Raw genomic sequence first — 12,545 nt, forward strand, 5'->3', positions numbered from 1 at the left:
TATACACACTTCAACCCATCCCCGTGCCTGCAAGTACTCTCCTTTGTCAGTGTTCCCTTCCCCACTGCCTCATTACACGCTATGGGGTCCTGAATGTCGGCTACCTTAGTTGCTGGACTACAAATCCGGTTCCCATTCCCCTGCCAAATTAGTTTAAACCCTCCCGAAGAGTACTAGCAAACCTCCCTCCCAGGATATTGGTGCCCCTCTGGTTCAGATGCAACCCGTCCTGCTTGTACAGGTCCCACCTTCCCCAGAATGCGCTCCAATTATCCAAATACCTGAAGCCCTCCCTCCTACACCATTCCTGCAGCCACGTGTTCAGCTGCGCTCTCTCCCTATTCCTGGCCTCGCTATCACGTGGCACCGGCAACAAACCAGAGATGACAACTCTGTCTGTCCTGGCTTTCAACTTCCAGCCTAACTCCCTAAACTTGTTTATTACTTCCACACCCCTTTTCCTACCTATGTCGTTGGTACCAATGTGCACCACGACTTCTGGCTGCTCCCCCTCCCCCTTAAGGATCCTGAAGACACGATCCGAGACATCCCTGACCCTGGCACCCGGGAGGCAACATACCTTCCGGGAGTCTCGCTCGCGACCACAGAATCTCCTATCTATTCCCCTAACCATTGAATCTCCTACAACTATTGCTTTTCTATTCTCCCCCCTTCCCTCCTGAGCCCCAGAGCCAGACTCAGTGCCAGAGACCTGGCCGCTAGGGCCTTCCCCCGGTAGGTCATCCCCCCCAACAGCATCCAAAACGGTATACTTGTTTTGAAGGGGAACGGCCACGAGGGATCCCTGCACTGTCTGCCTGTTTGTTTTTTTCCCCCTGACTGTAACCCAGCTATTCTTGTCCTGTACCTTGGGTGTGGTTACCTCCCTGTAACTCTTCTCAATCACCCCCTCTGCCTCCCGGATGATCCGAAGTTCATCCAGCTTCAGCTCCAGTTCCCTAACACGGTCTCTGAGGAGTTGGAGTTGGGTGCACTTCCCGCAGGTATAGTCAGTGGGGACACCGGTGGTATCCCTCACCACCCACATCCTACAGGAGGAGCATGTAACTGGCCTAGCCTCCATCCCCTCTTACCTTACAGAATATAGCTGCTGTGTGGACTAACTAGATCTCCGCCCTCCGACTCTGCTCCCAGTCAGCTACACTTCCTGTAAACTCCTGGCTCTCTTCGCACTCTTTGCGGAAATGTCGGAAACAAAATGAAAGGAGCACCTTACTCCCTCTTCACCTAACTCCCTCGGTCACCAAACTCTCACTATCGCACTCAAAAAGCACCAAATTCAGCACTCAGTGCAAACTCAGTGCTGTACCTGTCCTGGGAGTGTTTGATGGGGACAGTGTAGAGGGAGCTTTACTCTGTATCTAACCCCGTGCTGTACCTGTCCTGGGAGTGTTTGATGGGGACAGTGTAGAGGGAGCATTACTCTGTATCTAACCCCGTGCTGTACCTGTCCTGGGAGTGTTTGATGGGGACAGTGTAGAGGGAAATTTACTCTGTATCTAACCCCGTGGTGCACCTGTCCTGGGAATGTTTGATGGGGACAGTGTAGAGGGAGATTTACTCTGTATCTAACCCCGTGCTGTACCTGTCCTGGGAGTGTTTGACGGGGTACAGTGTAGAGGGAGCTTTACTCTGTATCTAACCCCGTGCTGTACCTGTCCTGGGGGTGTTTGATGGGTACAGTGTAGGGGGAGCTTTACTCTGTATCTAACCCCTTGTTGTACCTGTCCTGGGAGTGTTTGATGGGGACAGTGTAGAGGGAGATTTACTCTGTATCTAACCCCGTGCTGTACCTGTCCTGGGAGTGTTTGATGGGGACAGTGTAGAGGGAGCTTTACTCTGTATCTAACCCCGTGCTGTACCTGTCCAGGGAGTGTTTGATGGGGACAGTGTAGAGGGAGCTTTACTCTGTATCTAACCCCGTGCTGTACCTGTCCTGGGAGTGTTTGATGGGGACAGTGTAGAGGGAGCTTTACTCTGTATCTAACCCCGTGCAGTACGTGACCTGGGAGTGTTTGATGGGGACAGTGTGGAGGGAGCTTTACTCTGTATCTAACCCCGTGCTGTACCTGTCCTGGGAGTGTTTGATGGGGACAGTGTAGAGGGAGCTTTACTCTATCTAACCCCGTGCTGTACCTGTCCTGGGAGTGTTTGACGGGGACAGTGTAGAGGGAGCTTTACTCTGTATCTAACCCCGTGCTGTACCTGTCCTGGGAGTGTTTGATGGGGACAGTGTAGAGGGAGCATTACTCTGTATCTAACCCCGTACTGTACCTGTCCTGGGAGTGTTTGATGGGGACAGTGTAGAGGGAGATTTACTCTGTATCTAACCCCGTGTTGTACCTGTCCTGGGAGTGTTTGATGGGGACAGTGTAGAGGGAGATTTACTCTGTATCTAACCCCGTGCTGTACCTGTCCTGGGAGTGTTTGACGGGGTACAGTGTAGAGGGAGCTTTACTCTGTATCTAACCCCGTGCTGTACCTGTCCTGGGGGTGTTTGATGGGGACAGTGTACAGGGAGCTTTACTCTGTATCTAACCCCGTGGTGTACCTTTCCTGGGAGTGTTTGATTGGGACAGTGTAGAGGGAGGTTTAGTCTGTATCTAACCCCGTGCTGTACCTGTCCTGGGAGTGTTTGATGGGGACAGTGTAGAGGGAGCTTTACTCTGTATCTAACCCCGTGCTGTACCTGTCCTGCGAGTGTTTGATGGGGACAGTGTCGAGGGAGCTTTACTCTGTATCTAACCCCATGCTGTACCTGTCCTGGGAGTGTTTGATGGGGACAGTGTAGAGGGAGCTTTTCTCTGTATCTAACCACGTGCTGTACCTGTCCTGGGAGTGTTTGATGGGGACAGTGTAGAGGGAGCTTTACTCTGTATCTCACCCCGTGCTGTATCTGTCCTGGGAGTGTTTGATGGAGACAGTGTAGAGGGAGCTTTACTCTGTATCTAACCCTGTGCTGTACCTGTCCTGGGAGTGTTTGATGGGGACAGTGTAGAGGGAGCTTTACTCTGTATCTAACCCCTTGCTGTACCTGTCCTGGGAGTGTTTGATGGAGACAGTGTAGAGGGAGCTTTACGCTGTATCTAACCCGTGCTGTACCTGTCCTGGGAGTGTTTGATGGGGACAGTGTAGAGGGAGCTTTACTCTGTATCTAACCCCGTGCTGTACCTGTCCTGGGAGTGTTTGATGGGGACAGTGTAGAGGGAGCTTTACTCTGTATCTCACCCCGTGCTGTATCTGTCCTGGGAGTGTTTGATGGAGACAGTGTAGAGGGAGCTTTACTCTGTATCTAACCCCGTGCTCTACCTGTCCTGGGAGTGTTTGATGGGGACAGTGTAGAGGGAGCTTTACTCTATCTAACCCCGTGCTGTACCCGTCCTGGGAGTGTTTGACGGGGACAGTGTAGAGGGAGCTTTACTCTGTATCTAACCCCGTGCTGTACCTGTCCTGGGAGTGTTTGATGGGGACAGTGTAGAGGGAGCATTACTCTGTATCTAACCCCGTGCTGTACCTGTCCTGGGAGTGTTTGATGGGGACAGTGTAGAGGGAGATTTACTCTGTATCTAACCCCGTGTTGTACCTGTCCTGGGAGTGTTTGATGGGGACAGTGTAGAGGGAGATTTACTCTGTATCTAACCCCGTGCTGTACCTGTCCTGGGAGTGTTTGACGGGGTACAGTGTAGAGGGAGCTTTACTCTGTATCTAACCCCGTGCTGTACCTGTGCTGGGGGTGTTTGATGGGTACAGTGTAGGGGGAGCTTTACTCTGTATCTAACCCCGTGTTGTACCTGTCCTGGGAGTGTTTGATGGGGACAGTGTACAGGGAGATTTACTCTGTATCTAACCCCGTGCTGTACCTGTCCTGGGGGTGTTTGATGGGTACAGTGTAGGGGGAGCTTTACTCTGTATCTAACCCCGTGCTGTACCTGCCCTGGGAGTGTTTGATGGGGACAGTGTAGTGGGAGCTTTACTCTGTATCTAATCCTGTGCTGTACCTGTCCTGGGAGTCTTTGATGGGGACAGTGTGGCGTGAGCTTTACTCTGTATCTAACCCCGTGCTGTACCTGTCCTGGGAGTGTTTGATGAGGACAGTGTACAGGGAGCTTTACTCTGTATCTAACCCCGTGCTGTACCTTTCCTGGGAGTGTTTGATTGGGACAGTGTAGAGGGAGGATTACTCTGTATCTAACCCCGTGCTGTACCTGTCCTGGGAGTGTTTGATGGGGACAGTGTAGAGGGAGCTTTACTCTGTATCTAACCCCGTGCTGTACCTGTCCTGCGAGTGTTTGACGGGGTACAGTGTAGAGGGAGCTTTACTCTGTATCTAACCCCGTGCTGTACCTGTCCTGGGGGTGTTTGATGGGTACAGTGTAGGGGGAGCTTTACTCTGTATCTAACCCCGTGTTGTACCTGTCCTGGGAGTGTTTGATGGGGACAGTGTACAGGGAGATTTACTCTGTATCTAACCCCGTGCTGTACCTGTCCTGGGGGTGTTTGATGGGTACAGTGTAGGGGGAGCTTTACTCTGTATCTAACCCCGTGCTGTACCTGCCCTGGGAGTGTTTGATGGGGACAGTGTAGTGGGAGCTTTACTCTGTATCTAATCCTGTGCTGTACCTGTCCTGGGAGTCTTTGATGGGGACAGTGTGGCGGGAGCTTTACTCTGTATCTAACCCCGTGCTGTACCTGTCCTGGGAGTGTTTGATGAGGACAGTGTACAGGGAGCTTTACTCTGTATCTAACCCCGTGCTGTACCTTTCCTGGGAGTGTTTGATTGGGACAGTGTAGAGGGAGGTTTACTCTGTATCTAACCCCGTGCTGTACCTGTCCTGGGAGTGTTTGATGGGGACAGTGTAGAGGGAGCTTTACTCTGTATCTAACCCCGTGCTGTACCTGTCCTGCGAGTGTTTGATGGGGACAGTGTCGAGGGAGCTTTACTCTGTATCTAACCCCATGCTGTACCTGTCCTGGGAGTGTTTGATGGGGACAGTGTAGAGGGAGCTTTTCTCTGTATCTAACCCCTTGCTGTACCTGTCCTGGGAGTGTTTGATGGAGACAGTGCAGAGGGAGCTTTACACTGTATCTAACCCGTGCTGTACCTGTCCTGGGAGTGTTTGATGGGGACAGTGTAGAGGGAGCTTTACTCTGTATCTAACCCCGTGCTGTACCTGTCCTGGGAGTGTTTGATGGGGACAGTGTAGAGGGAGCTTTACTCTGTATCTAACCCCTTGCTGTACCTGTCCTGGGAGTGTTTGATGGAGACAGTGTAGAGGGAGCTTTACGCTGTATCTCACCCCGTGCTGTATCTGTCCTGGGAGTGTTTGATGGAGACAGTGTAGAGGGAGCTTTACTCTGTATCTAACCCCGTGCTGTATCTGTCCTGGGAGAGTTTGATGGGGACAGTGTAGAGGGAGCTTTACTCTGTATCTCACCCCGTGCTGTATCTGTCCTGGGAGTGTTTGATGGAGACAGTGTAGAGGGAGCTTTACTCTGTATCTAACCCCGTGCTGTATCTGTCCTGGGAGTGTTTGATGGGGACAGTGTAGAGGGAGCTTTACTCTGTATCTAACCCCGTGCTGTACCTGTCCTGGGAGTGTTTGATGGGGACAGTGTAGAGGGAGCTTTACTCTGTATCTAACCCCGTGCTGTACCTGTCCTGGGAGTGTTTGATGGGGACAGGGTAGAGGGAGCTTTACTCTGTATCTAACCCCGTGCTGTACCTGTCCTGGGAGTGTTTGATGGGGACAGTGTAGAGGGAGCTTTACTCTGTATCTAACCCCGTGCTGTACCTGTCCTGGGAGTGTTTGATGGGGACAGTGTAGAGGGAGCTTTACTCTGTATCTAACCCCGTGCAGTACCTGTCCTGGGAGTGGTTGATGTGGACAGTGTGGAGGGAGCTTTACTCTATATCTAACCCCGTGCATTACCTGTCCTGGGAGTGTTTGATGGGGACAGTGTAGAGGGAGCTTCACTCTGTATCTAACCCCGTGCTGTACCTGTCCTGAGAGTGTTTGATGGGGACAGTGTCGAGGGAGCTTTACTCTATATCTAACCCCGTGCTGTACCTGTCCTGGGAGTGTTTGTTGGGGACAGTGTAGTGGGAGCTTTACTCTGTATCTAACCCCGTGCTGTACCTGTCCTGTGAGTGTTTGATGGGGACAGTGTAGAGGGAACATTACTCTGTATCTAACCCCTTGCTGTACCTGTCCTGGGAGTGTTTGATGGGGACAGTGTAGAGGGAGCTTTACTCTATATCTAGCCCCGTGCTGTACCTGTCCTGGGAGTGTTGATGGGGACAGTGTAGTGTGAGCTTTACTCTGTATCTAACCCCGTGCTGTACCTGTCCTGGGAGTGTTTGATGGGGACAGTGTGGCGGGAGCTTTACTCTGTATCTAACCCCGTGCTGTACCTGTCCTGGGAGTGTTTGATGGGGACAGTGTCGAGGGAGCTTTACTCTGTATCTAACCCCGTGCTGTACCTGCCCTGGGAGTGTTTGATGGGGACAGTGTAGAGGGAGCTTTACTCTGTATCTAACCCCGTGCTGTACCTGTCCTGGGAGTGTTTGATGGGGACAGTGTAGAGGGAGCTTTACTCTGTATCTAACCCCGTGCTGTACCTGTCCTGGGAGTGTTTGATGGGGCAGTGTAGAGGGAGCTTTACTCTGTATCTAACGCCGTGCTGTACCTGTCTTGGGAGTGTTTGATGGGGACAGTGTAGAGGGAGCTTTACTCTGTATCTAACCCCGTGCTGTACCTGTCCTGGGAGTGTTTGATGGGGACAGTGTAGAGGGAGCTTTACTCTGTATCTAACCCCGTGCTGTACCTGTCCTGGGAGTGTTTGATGGGGACAGTGTAGAGGGAGCTTTACTCTGTATCTAACCCCGTGCTGTACCTGTCCTGAGAGTGTTTAATGGGGACAGTGTCGAGGGAGCTTTACTCTATATCTAACCCCGTGCTGTACCTGTCCTGGGAGTGTTTGTTGGGGTCAGTGTAGTGGAAGCTTTACTCTGTATCTAACCCCGTGCTGTACCTGTCCTGTGAGTGTTTGATGGGGACAGTGTAGAGGGAACATTACTCTGTATCTAACCCCGTGCTGTACCTGTCCTGGGAGTGTTGATGGGGACAGTGTAGTGTGAGCTTTACTCTGTATCTAACCCCGTGCTGTACCTGTCCTGGGAGTGTTTGATGGGGACAGTGTAGAGGGAGCTTTACTCTGTATCGAACCCCATGCTGTACCTGTCCTGGGAGTGTTTGATGGGGACAGTGTGGCGGGAGCTTTACTCTGTATCTAACCCCGTGCTGTACCTGTCCTGGGAGTGTTTGATGGGGACAGTGTCGAAGGAGCTTTACTCTGTATCTAACCCCGTGCTGTACCTGTCCTGGGAGTGTTTGATGGGGACAGTGTGGCGGGAGCTTTACTCTGTATCTAACCCCGTGCTGTACCTGTCCTGGGAGTGTTTGATGGGGACAGTGTCGAGGGAGCTTTACTCTGTATCTAACCCCGTGCTGTACCTGCCCTGGGAGTGTTTGATGGGGACAGTGTAGAGGGAGCTTTACTCTGTATCTAACCCCGTGCTGTACCTGTCCTGGGAGTGTTTGATGGGGACAGTGTAGAGGGAGCTTTACTCTTTATCTAACCCCGTGCTGTACCTGTCCTGGGTGTTTGATGGGGACAGTGTAGAGGGAGCTTTACTCTGTATCTAACCCCGTGCTGTACCTGTCCTGGGAGTGTTTGATGGGGACATGGTAGAGGGAGCTTTACTCTTTATCTAACCCCGTGCTGTACCTGTCCTGGGAGTGTTTGATGGGGACAGTGTAGAGGGAGCTTTACTCTGTATCTAACCCCGTGCTGTACCTGTCCTGTGAGTGTTTGATGGGGACAGTGTAGAGGGAACATTACTCTGTATCTAACCCCGTGCTGTACCTGTCCTGGGAGTGTTGATGGGGACAGTGTAGTGTGAGCTTTACTCTGTATCTAACCCCGTGCTGTACCTGTCCTGGGAGTGTTTGATGGGGACAGTGTAGAGGGAGCTTTACTCTGTATCGAACCCCATGCTGTACCTGTCCTGGGAGTGTTTGATGGGGACAGTGTGGCGGGAGCTTTACTCTGTATCTAACCCCGTGCTGTACCTGTCCTGGGAGTGTTTGATGGGGACAGTGTCGAAGGAGCTTTACTCTGTATCTAACCCCGTGCTGTACCTGTCCTGGGAGTGTTTGATGGGGACAGTGTGGCGGGAGCTTTACTCTGTATCTAACCCCGTGCTGTACCTGTCCTGGGAGTGTTTGATGGGGACAGTGTCGAGGGAGCTTTACTCTGTATCTAACCCCGTGCTGTACCTGCCCTGGGAGTGTTTGATGGGGACAGTGTAGAGGGAGCTTTACTCTGTATCTAACCCCGTGCTGTACCTGTCCTGGGAGTGTTTGATGGGGACAGTGTAGAGGGAGCTTTACTCTTTATCTAACCCCGTGCTGTACCTGTCCTGGGTGTTTGATGGGGACAGTGTAGAGGGAGCTTTACTCTGTATCTAACCCCGTGCTGTACCTGTCCTGGGAGTGTTTGATGGGGACATGGTAGAGGGAGCTTTACTCTTTATCTAACCCCGTGCTGTACCTGTCCTGGGAGTGTTTGATGGGGACAGTGTAGAGGGAGCTTTACTCTGTATCTAACCCCGTGCTGTACCTGTCCTGGGTGTTTGATGGGGACAGTGTAGAGGGAGCTTTACTCTGTATCTAACCCCGTGCTGTACCTGTCCTGGGAGTGTTTGATGAGGACAGTGTCGAGGGAGCTTTACTCTGTATCTAACCCCGTGCTGTACCTGTCCTGGGAGTGTTTGATGAGGACAGTGTCGAGGGAGCTTTACTCTGTATCTAACCCCGTGCAGTACCTGTCCTGGGAGTGGTTGATGTGGACAGTGTGGAGGGAGCTTTACTCTATATCTAACCCCGTGCATTACCTGTCCTGGGAGTGTTTGATGGGGACAGTGTAGAGGGAGCTTCACTCTGTATCTAACCCCGTGCTGTACCTGTCCTGAGAGTGTTTGATGGGGACAGTGTCGAGGGAGCTTTACTCTATATCTAACCCCGTGCTGTACCTGTCCTGGGAGTGTTTGTTGGGGACAGTGTAGTGGGAGCTTTACTCTGTATCTAACCCCGTGCTGTACCTGTCCTGTGAGTGTTTGATGGGGACAGTGTAGAGGGAACATTACTCTGTATCTAACCCCTTGCTGTACCTGTCCTGGGAGTGTTTGATGGGGACAGTGTAGAGGGAGCTTTACTCTATATCTAGCCCCGTGCTGTACCTGTCCTGGGAGTGTTGATGGGGACAGTGTAGTGTGAGCTTTACTCTGTATCTAACCCCGTGCTGTACCTGTCCTGGGAGTGTTTGATGGGGACAGTGTGGCGGGAGCTTTACTCTGTATCTAACCCCGTGCTGTACCTGTCCTGGGAGTGTTTGATGGGGACAGTGTCGAGGGAGCTTTACTCTGTATCTAACCCCGTGCTGTACCTGCCCTGGGAGTGTTTGATGGGGACAGTGTAGAGGGAGCTTTACTCTGTATCTAACCCCGTGCTGTACCTGTCCTGGGAGTGTTTGATGGGGACAGTGTAGAGGGAGCTTTACTCTGTATCTAACCCCGTGCTGTACCTGTCCTGGGAGTGTTTGATGGGGCAGTGTAGAGGGAGCTTTACTCTGTATCTAACGCCGTGCTGTACCTGTCTTGGGAGTGTTTGATGGGGACAGTGTAGAGGGAGCTTTACTCTGTATCTAACCCCGTGCTGTCCCTGTCCTGGGAGTGTTTGATGGGGACAGTGTAGAGGGAGCTTTACTCTGTATCTAACCCCGTGCTGTACCTGTCCTGGGAGTGTTTGATGGGGACAGTGTAGAGGGAGCTTTACTCTGTATCTAACCCCGTGCTGTACCTGTCCTGAGAGTGTTTAATGGGGACAGTGTCGAGGGAGCTTTACTCTATATCTAACCCCGTGCTGTACCTGTCCTGGGAGTGTTTGTTGGGGTCAGTGTAGTGGAAGCTTTACTCTGTATCTAACCCCGTGCTGTACCTGTCCTGTGAGTGTTTGATGGGGACAGTGTAGAGGGAACATTACTCTGTATCTAACCCCGTGCTGTACCTGTCCTGGGAGTGTTGATCGGGACAGTGTAGTGTGAGCTTTACTCTGTATCTAACCCCGTGCTGTACCTGTCCTGGGAGTGTTTGATGGGGACAGTGTAGAGGGAGCTTTACTCTGTATCGAACCCCATGCTGTACCTGTCCTGGGAGTGTTTGATGGGGACAGTGTGGCGGGAGCTTTACTCTGTATCTAACCCCGTGCTGTACCTGTCCTGGGAGTGTTTGATGGGGACAGTGTCGAAGGAGCTTTACTCTGTATCTAACCCCGTGCTGTACCTGTCCTGGGAGTGTTTGATGGGGACAGTGTGGCGGGAGCTTTACTCTGTATCTAACCCCGTGCTGTACCTGTCCTGGGAGTGTTTGATGGGGACAGTGTCGAGGGAGCTTTACTCTGTATCTAACCCCGTGCTGTACCTGCCCTGGGAGTGTTTGATGGGGACAGTGTAGAGGGAGCTTTACTCTGTATCTAACCCCGTGCTGTACCTGTCCTGGGAGTGTTTGATGGGGACAGTGTAGAGGGAGCTTTACTCTTTATCTAACCCCGTGCTGTACCTGTCCTGGGTGTTTGATGGGGACAGTGTAGAGGGAGCTTTACTCTGTATCTAACCCCGTGCTGTACCTGTCCTGGGAGTGTTTGATGGGGACATGGTAGAGGGAGCTTTACTCTTTATCTAACCCCGTGCTGTACCTGTCCTGGGAGTGTTTGATGGGGACAGTGTAGAGGGAGCTTTACTCTGTATCTAACCCCGTGCTGTACCTGTCCTGTGAGTGTTTGATGGGGACAGTGTAGAGGGAACATTACTCTGTATCTAACCCCGTGCTGTACCTGTCCTGTGAGTGTTGATGGGGACAGTGTAGTGTGAGCTTTACTCTGTATCTAACCCCGTGCTGTACCTGTCCTGGGAGTGTTTGATGGGGACAGTGTAGAGGGAGCTTTACTCTGTATCGAACCCCATGCTGTACCTGTCCTGGGAGTGTTTGATGGGGACAGTGTGGCGGGAGCTTTACTCTGTATCTAACCCCGTGCTGTACCTGTCCTGGGAGTGTTTGATGGGGACAGTGTCGAAGGAGCTTTACTCTGTATCTAACCCCGTGCTGTACCTGTCCTGGGAGTGTTTGATGGGGACAGTGTGGCGGGAGCTTTACTCTGTATCTAACCCCGTGCTGTACCTGTCCTGGGAGTGTTTGATGGGGACAGTGTCGAGGGAGCTTTACTCTGTATCTAACCCCGTGCTGTACCTGCCCTGGGAGTGTTTGATGGGGACAGTGTAGAGGGAGCTTTACTCTGTATCTAACCCCGTGCTGTACCTGTCCTGGGAGTGTTTGATGGGGACAGTGTAGAGGGAGCTTTACTCTTTATCTAACCCCGTGCTGTACCTGTCCTGGGTGTTTGATGGGGACAGTGTAGAGGGAGCTTTACTCTGTATCTAACCCCGTGCTGTACCTGTCCTGGGAGTGTTTGATGGGGACATGGTAGAGGGAGCTTTACTCTTTATCTAACCCCGTGCTGTACCTGTCCTGGGAGTGTTTGATGGGGACAGTGTAGAGGGAGCTTTACTCTGTATCTAACCCCGTGCTGTACCTGTCCTGGGTGTTTGATGGGGACAGTGTAGAGGGAGCTTTACTCTGTATCTAACCCCGTGCTGTACCTGTCCTGGGAGTGTTTGATGAGGACAGTGTCGAGGGAGCTTTACTCTGTATCTAACCCTGCTGTATCTGGGCGCAGGATGCCCTGTTATTAGTGGGCAGTGTTAAATGTCGGTGTTTAACTCTCTCTCTCTGTCGCGCAGGTGAAACGGATCTCTGCACGCGAGGCCTTGTCCCACCCTTACCTGGATGAGGGGAGACTTCGCTACCACACCTGTATGTGTCACTGCTGTATGTCTGTGTCCAGTGGCAGGATCTATACCAGCGACTTCGAGCCCATCGCGTCCCCCAAGTTCGACGATGCCTATGAAAAAGGTTTAACGTCGGTCTGGCAGGTCAAAGGTCAGTGGCCCCTCACCACCAACCCCCAGCCCCACTGGACAAATCAGCTGATCGCCTCAACCCCCCCCCCCCCCCCAGCTCTGTCCCCCCCCCTTCCCCCCGCTCTGTCCCCACCCTGCTCTGTCCCCACCCTGCTCTGTCCCCCTACCCCCCGCTCCGTCCACCCCCCCGCTCCCCCCCCCCGCTCTGTCCCCCCCCCCGCTCTATCTCCCCCCCCCCGTTCTGTCCCCTCCCCCATTCTGTCCCCTCCCCCGTTCTGTCCCCCCCCCGCTCTGTCCCCCCCCGCTCTGTCCCCTCCCCCGTTCTGTCCCCTCCCCCGTTCTGTTCCCCCCCGCTCTGTCCCCCCCCGCTCTGTCCCCCCCCCGCTCTGTCCCCCCCCGTTCTGTCCCCTCCCCCATTCTGTCCCCTC

The 12,545-nt window shown here is 52.8% G+C and overlaps 1 long non-coding RNA gene across 1 annotated transcript in view; it reads left to right on the plus strand.

Moving 5' to 3' along the window:
- Window positions 1-12,130, plus strand: part of LOC140407374 (uncharacterized) — a 41,146-nt gene extending 29,016 nt beyond the window's left edge. The window contains exon 3 of the long non-coding RNA XR_011939636.1: window positions 11,938-12,130. This is a non-coding gene — a long non-coding RNA (uncharacterized lncRNA). The remainder of the gene's footprint in view (window positions 1-11,937) is intronic.
- Window positions 12,131-12,545: the final 415 nt, after the last annotated feature.

This window comes from Scyliorhinus torazame, unplaced genomic scaffold (assembly GCF_047496885.1).
Source record: "Scyliorhinus torazame isolate Kashiwa2021f unplaced genomic scaffold, sScyTor2.1 scaffold_1522, whole genome shotgun sequence".
NCBI classification, from domain to species: domain Eukaryota; kingdom Metazoa; phylum Chordata; class Chondrichthyes; order Carcharhiniformes; family Scyliorhinidae; genus Scyliorhinus; species Scyliorhinus torazame.